We start from the raw sequence: 7,785 nt of genomic DNA, 5'->3' as shown, positions 1-7,785 counted from the left end.
CCTGTGAGGTAAGGTCACCCCGTATTTTTGATAAGAAAACCGGGAGCAGGCGTTGTTGATGTCACAGAACTCGTCTGCAGAGGAAGCCCTGAAGTGACCGGGGCGGCCCGCCTCCCGTTTTCCTCAGCGGCCGCAGGACAGCGGCGGCCTAGAACCGACGGGACGGGAGCTCCGCGGGCAGCCGCGCCGCTAGGGCTGCGTGGGGAACGGCTCAGCCTCCGCCGGAGCTGGAGGGAGGCGAGGAAGAGCGGCCCCGGCTGGGCGCCGCGCTGACAGGCCGCCGCGCTGACAGGCTGCAGCGCCTTTCCCGCCCAGCGCCCTGCCGTGAGGGAGCGCGCGCCGCCTGGCCGGGAGGCGGAGCCAACGCCAACCGAAGTCCTCCGGGAGCCGTGCGCAAAGCGGCGCGCTCTAGGCTGCCGTTGGCCGCCATATCGGTCTCTATGGTAGCGGGGGAGGAGCGCCCCCGCCCAGCGCTCTGGAGCGGTTGCGAGGAGGAAATGGCGGCTCGGCTCGGCTGAGACCCGCGGCGGCGGCGGCGGCGAGATCCCCCCACCCCCTCCCCGCGGTGAGTGAGGGAGGCAGCCGGAGAAGCACCGGGACGGGAAGAGAAAGAGAGCGGGGCTGTGGCTGTGGCGGAGGGGTCGCGGAAAAAGGGCGGCCGCCTCCTCCGGCCTGGACGCCTTTGGGCTCGACTAGAAAATGGAGGCGGGCGGGTGGTGCGGGTCAGGGCGGCCGGAGGGACCCCGCGGGCGGGGCGGGGGGGCGGCGCGGCCTGTTTTCAGGGGACCGTCGGTGCGGCTGCAGGGCGCGGGCACGCCGGAGGCCTGGCCCGGTTCCAGAGGAGGTCGGCGACTCAATGCGGGGGCCCCGGAGGAAGGTAAAAGCCGCCGCCCCATAAGCTCATAACGTGGTTGGGCCGGAGCGGAGAGGACGCCCTCCCCGGGCGGAGCGGGCTAGAAGGCGGGCTCCTCCATGTTGGGGGGGAAAGGAGAGGATGGTTGTGCTCTGAGGCGATCGACGTCATAATCAAGCTGACGCCGGCAAGCTTCTCCGTGACGTCACGACCGACTTTAACCGCCTTTCTCGTTCAGTTTCACCGTTGCCCTAGTACCGGACGAGGGGTTCTCCGCCGCGGCCCCGCTGGGTGGCTGGGGCGGGGTAGCGCCCTTCGTCGGGGCGGTGCTCTTCGCCGCCGGGGAGTCCAGAAACGCAACCGAAAACTCATTCCGGGGCTGGGGGTTTTGGGAGGGTGGGACTAAAACTTACCTGCCTTGAGGTGACATTTATGTTCTCTGGGCGGTGGAGGTGATCTCCTTATTGGTGAGTTAAACCAGAAAAGTTGAACTTTATCATGCTTTGGTGACTTTCTTATAGGGGAAAAGAGGAGGGGTTGGATTTTTAGACAGTGGTAATTGTTGGCTGGCTTTAAATATTCAGTAAATTCCCTGTCAATAACTATTCCCCACCCCTTGCACTAATGTACTTAAATACTGTCTCTTGGAGGTGATGGTAGTTTGGAGCTGCTTATTTGGCTTGCAAAAGCCATTCTTTGATGGTGACCAAATTTTGTTTCATACAGTTCAGTAGTTTTCCGTTTATACCTCCAAGTGATAGCTATATTTTTAGTAGTGGGTTAAGAAAATCTTACTGTTTTAGCTTATCATATTTAACTTGGAAAGAACGTTACAATCTTTTTAATGTGTTATGAAATGTATGTGTGTTACACTCTCCCTGCTGTTTGTATGTTCAGTAGTTCAAAACAGTGTAATATGCTGGGTTTTTGCATGGGCTTTCATGTTTTCCTTCTAGGAACTTCAGGGAGACAAAAAATGCTGATTCTTTTTATTTAACTCAAAAGGATGTATGGAGCATTCCTAATTTCCCTGGTTAATTTTTTTTTTTCCTGGATAATCTATTTGAGATTTTTTGCAGAAATAGCCCTTTTGAATACTTATCACAGCCTTATTTAAGTAAGTTCTTTGGCAGCTGATATTCAACTATATCTTTATTTTATGAGAACTTTTTAACTGTTCGCATTTTTGTCTTTCTCTTTTACACCGTTTTCTTGTAAGTGGTAATTTGAATTGGTTTAGCTTCAACTGTCTTGTTGCTACTTCTACAAACAAAATTTACTAGCTGTTTAAGCAATTTAATTGCTGGTCAATGAAAATTGACAATCTGTAGTTACTGTACAAGTGTAGCATATACTGTGTTAATTGTAATAGATATTTTGGGTTCTGCTCCACTTTTATGTATGCCAGCTGCTTGTTACCATTCTTTGACATTTGGAACTTTCTATAGGAATAAATATAGAAGTATGCTTGAAATAGCTGTTCAGTTAGGCCTTAAATTTTTTTCCCTTGATGGTTCCAGAAACACGTTGCACATAAAGGTTTTTTAACGCACTTTGGTGGAAGAATAAAGGCTCATGTTAGCCTTCAGCCTACTTTTAGACTGCATAGCTCCAATGATTTGTAAATCAAATAATTGTTGATTTCAAGACTAGCATTTAAATAATGTTTTTTTATAAAGTTGCTGTGTTGTTTGTTTTTTAAGGGCTATTTTAGTTGATTTCTATTGGTATGCAAATGATGTTTTTGCTCTGCTGCAAATGTATGTACACTACAAAATATTTATAGATTTAAAAACTGTTCAAATATAAAATAATACAGATAACTCACACTTCACTGCTTCAGAGGGTGCTTTTCATATAACTAAGAGATGTCTTTTGAGTTAAAAAAAAAAAGCCTGAAACTCCCCAAAGCAATGCTAATAGAATTGTATGGGTCCAGAATGGTAAATAAAATTGAATAAATATTTTTCAGTGTCTAGTGGACTCATCAAAAGGCAGTGTTTGTTCTACTTAATCCTGCTTCACTACTAAGATTTTCTGGCAGTAGATTATGTTATTTGTTTCTGGTGTAATATAGTGGTTGTCTTTGTAGTTGTAACTTACAACTGTGGGATTTTAATTCTGTACAGCCTGAAACTTCAGCTAGAAATGTTAAGCAGGGAGAGGAAGGGCAAGGATTAGAGGGGTTAGGCTGAGAATTTATGAAATTTAACTGATAAAAATGGAAGAAGGGACTGTACTCAGCAAGCATAAGGTTAGATGGGTTTTAGTTGACAGAATTGATAGTGTCTATCTGCACTAGTTTTATTCTCTGGTGCACTTTATCTGCCTAGTGTCTCTTGTAGTGCTACAAGTAGTAGGGCAGTGGTAGATTTAAGGAGAGGATTTTAATATAAGTAAGATTTATCTAGTTTACACAAGAACTGGTGGTTTTTTCGTGTGCTGTCAAGCCTCTCTTCACACTAGAGGAATCTTCAGTCAACTGTCAGTTAACACTTTGAGGGTTGTATACTATTAAGTTTTTATCTAATACAGCTTCTGAAATAAGTGAATACAGTTATTGATGGTGATAGTCTCAAGAGCATTGATAGACTTTGAGGTTAAGAAAAATCTTAAATTTCCAGTTAGGGAGCTAAGACACAAAGATTAAATCTGTATTATGTGTTTTCTTGGGGTAAACCCTAATCAAAATTGGGAACTGAACTGTGTTTACTGCATTTTTAATAACATAATCAGTATGCTTTAATTACTGTGTTTCACTAAATTCTGAAGGAGAAATTAACTCCTGTTTTACTTCATTTAATGAAGCCTTTTTGATGGAATAAGAATGAAAATGATAGGTAGTTTCAGATGTTATATTTTAGCTCACTTTTTATAAATTAAATAAGGGAAAAAAAGTGTAAAAACACAGAATTTTTTTTTTCTTCAACAGCTGTGCTGGTAGAGTCAGAAATTATAATCCTGCAGTTGTTTTGAGTCCGTTTCTGTATACACAGTTTACAACAATAACTAGACATGCCAGAGGATACAGATAGTTTAATTATAATGTAAAACTAACATTTTTTACATATAATAGTTTAGGATGTCTAACTAGTTTATGTGCTGTTACAATGCCAACTTGACAAAAAGCCCATACAGCTTTACTAGTTTGTGTAAAACTGTTTGAGGGATTTTTAAGTACAGTGCAAGTATTCAAGCTGAAATGTGAGAGTTGTAGATTGTTATGTTGTATGTTTAAAAATAAACAAGCTGTGGGATGTTGAAGAGTTAAACTGTAAGGTTCTCAGGCTTAGCCTGAATAACTGTTGCTGTTCAGTTAACAGCTGAGTGTTCCTAACAGCCATGATGAAGAACTAATTTCTTTGGTACTTCAGTGGAGGAATGCCAGATTGTGTGAATCACCTTTCCAAAGCCTGTTGTTTTCTGTGCAGTTGCTGAAAATGTATTTTCAGTGCTGCTGAAGTAGTCAAGCTCAGCAGCAGAAATTGAACAGTAGGCAAATAAGTAGTATGTATTTGTAAAATATTTTCATTCAAGGTGATGGAAAAGGAATGATAAAGATACTGTATATTGAGTAATACCCAATAACAATCAAAGTTTGTAATTGATATTTCTGTTGCCTAAACTTAGGGCCATGGCTTGTAAAACTGGCTTGTACTGGGGCCTTTAGAAGGTTTCTGGTACAGAGATGGTTATGTTTGGTTTTCTTAGTCTAAGCTTTTGGCCACAGAAAGCTGCCTTTTTTTTTTTTTTTCCTTAATCTGTATAAAAGGGAAAAAGAAGAAAGCTGAGATATAAACCTGACAAAAAAATTCAATTTAATTTGTTGTCTTTGTGTAAATGTTCATTGTTAGGGCAGATATGGGATTAGCTTGCTCAGAAGAATGTGAATAAAGGCTTCAGAAGGTATTATAGGAGTAGTAAAAAACCCAAACATCAGTCTGTTAGTAAGCCAGTAGAGTGTATCTGCCTAGTCTTTTAAGCACCGGTGAAGCTCTGGACTAGAAAATGCCAATGGCATGTATATAATACTTTTATTTCCTCTTAAATTTAGCTAATGTTTCCTATGCAGAAAACACTAAACTGAATATGAGTTTTCTTTATCAAACACAATTAGGGGCCTACAGGTTGGAGGATGTGCATAGTGTAAGTGCCTTATGTTAAGGTTTCGCCTTTGCTGAAGTTCTGTCAGTGCAGTCATCAGTTACAGTTCTTTCCCCAGCTACTAACAAGACAGAGCTGTGCTGGCAAAAGCTCTGATGTGTACACAAATATCTTAGAATCTGTTTGCTAATGTAACTCTTTTCATTCAAGGAATTTGAGTGAACTTTCAAAGTCTTGCTTCCTCCTGAGGTGAACTGCTTCCCTGCTTGGAAGGGCCTGTAGTAGTGTGTTGATAGAGCTTTCTTATCATGTGTGCAGCCACACTGATAAAGCTCCACTGCGCAGGGATGGTGCACACCTGCTACCCCACCCTGCAAACAGAACGACTCATACAGGTAAAAGTACAGTTTTGCAGGTGTAATTACACCAATATGAGGTGCTTATGCCAGCACGGCTCTGTTGATTAGGGATTGTACCCCTTAACGTTCCTGATTTGTGCAATTGTGACAGTGAACATCTGTAGCGTAGATGTGCTCGTAGTCTTGTCTGTTCTTAAATAAAATTTTCATGTTTGCCAGATTTCTGGTGGGCCTGCTGCTAAAGTGCCTTGAATGTTTCTATGAGAAATTGCTATTTAGCTGAATTTAGCCGTGGGAACTTCACTCTGGTTCAAAGAAGCGCTTTTTGCTACTTATCCAGAATAAAATACACTTGTAATACCTGGTGCTGTTTTCATTCTGCTGCACTACCTACTGAGTGGTCCATCCCTTCTTTCCTTTATTTTTTTCTGACTGTTCTGATCCTGTATGATGCGGTCTGAAATAAGAATTTTTTAAAAATGTTTTGCCTGGGGAGATGATTTTCTAGTCTGAAAGACATCAAAATAAACTTCAGTGTGTGTATTTTGTTTTGCATAAACCGGGGAGCTACTTCATGCATTTTTGTTGGACTAGTTATGTCACAGTGTGGAGTCGCTCAGTGTCTTTTCTGTCTAACTGCTACTGTGCACTAGAGTCTGCTGTGTGTGCACGGTGCTGTGATTCTGTGCATACATGTTAAATTCAACGCTTCCAGGAGGTCCCACATGCACTGCAAACGTGCAGGATTGCTGTCCTGTGTGTGCGCAGTTATCTGTCCTGTGAGGCAGTGGCCTTCTTATGAGGCTTACGTAAGGTAAGTGAGTAGCCCGACAGAAAGCATGGGAAGGATGATGGTGTATATATTAGTTTCAGACATACAGTAGAGAGGGTTTATAATAATGGGTGGCTAAAGTAATTTTAATTTGGAAAGGTTAGTTTCTTTATTATTACAAGCATAGAGACCAAGTGAATGTATTTATTGTTTTTAAGGGAAGCTATTTCTTTTACTTCTTGAAATTAATACATTTGCTTAATTATTTTAAAAAGTAAGCTGTCGGTTTGGTTTGCTATAAAGTTTATTGTCAATTTAGAATATTTCTTCAATAGCTTTCTCAAGTGGAAAAAAGTGCTCTCATGAAATTTATAAATGGTATTGAATCTCATTTTTCATGAGAGAAAAATCTGGAAGAAAATTGAACACTTGTTTCTGCATCTTTGGAAATTAAAAAAAAGTAGTTAATATTTACATTTGAAATCTCATTAGGTGATTAGCATCAGCATTGCACATTGGTAGTACTTGGTATCATATAAATGTGCACTTAATGGGCTCTCCTGTACCAAGACAGGACAAGTGTTTTGCACCATACCTTGGACATTTGAAATAATTTTTCAACACCAAACCAAAAAAAGCTGCATTCCAAGTCAGAAAGTCTGCAAACCATAAAACTTCATTGATGGTAGAAATGTGGTAGTGACAGACACTACTGAATTTTTTTGTGATACCACATCATGACACCACAAGGTCATATAGTACCTTCAAAGATTCTGTGATAAAATGTCAGCAAGATTGAGGAAGTGTGTTTCAACAGGGATGCAGAAGCCTCTGAATTTTTTTTTTTTCTTCCCCCTCCTGGGAGATCTGTCACATTGGTGTGCTGAGGTGTCCCTGGGGAGCTTTTCTCTCACATTGGAGACTACTGTGGTATGGGTACCACCACACACTTTCTTTCCACCATCTTCAAAGGGTGCAGATTCTCTATCCTCTGGTGCAACCATTTCTGTCCTGGGGCAGCCTGATCTCCCATGCTAGTCAAGTCAGTTCTTTTCCATTACGTTTGGTAGGAACTTCAATGGGGTACTACCCAACACTGAAAAATGAGGCTTTACAGTTGCTAGAACCTGTCTTCGTAAAGGGAGATGGGGAGGTGAGGGAAGAAGCAGCAGGTCTGAGTGGAAGGGTGTGATGTGAGACTATTGTAGAGGTCAGTGGTGCCATCCCTGACGAATTAATGACATGTTGTGTTATGTGCATCTGGGGTTGAAATACTGTTGTGGTACTAAAAGCTACCTTAAAACTAGATCTTGGTGATATTTTGTCCTAATTTGGCTATATAGCACTGCTTATATTTGCCTATAATTACTACTGCTTCATGCAGTATTTAAGAGTACACATTTCTTAAATTAGGATGGGGTATTTCTGAGGAACATGGCTGTATTAATGAATTACATATTACTGAATCTACACTGTGCAAATGTCAAAGCTTGTTAATGTGTTATTTTTTTAAATGGGAATAATATATGTACTCTAGAATAGGAAGGAATTAAGTGCCTCTTCTAAGTTGTTAGTATTGTGGGTATATGAGGTGGTAGGTTTCTTTATAATCTTGGAATTAATTTAGTGTGTTTATAGCCAACAAAGCGTTTACAGATAAGCGTTACATTTTGTTGTAGCATTATTTCTGTTTGGTT

The 7,785-nt window shown here is 41.6% G+C and overlaps 1 protein-coding gene across 1 annotated transcript in view; it reads left to right on the top strand.

The window, feature by feature from the left end:
* The first annotated feature begins 396 nt into the window (after positions 1 to 396).
* DIDO1 (death inducer-obliterator 1) overlaps positions 397 to 7,785 on the top strand; it is a 56,418-nt gene continuing 49,029 nt past the window's right edge. Inside the window, exon 1 of the mRNA XM_075517446.1 lies at positions 397 to 565. The gene's annotated coding sequence lies outside the window, so the exon portion shown is untranslated. The remainder of the gene's footprint in view (positions 566 to 7,785) is intronic.

This window comes from Mycteria americana, chromosome 14, assembly GCF_035582795.1.
Source record: "Mycteria americana isolate JAX WOST 10 ecotype Jacksonville Zoo and Gardens chromosome 14, USCA_MyAme_1.0, whole genome shotgun sequence".
Taxonomy (NCBI): domain Eukaryota; kingdom Metazoa; phylum Chordata; class Aves; order Ciconiiformes; family Ciconiidae; genus Mycteria; species Mycteria americana.
The sequence above is the reverse complement of the archived record's forward strand: the minus strand, read 5'-3'. Positions and strand labels throughout refer to the sequence as shown.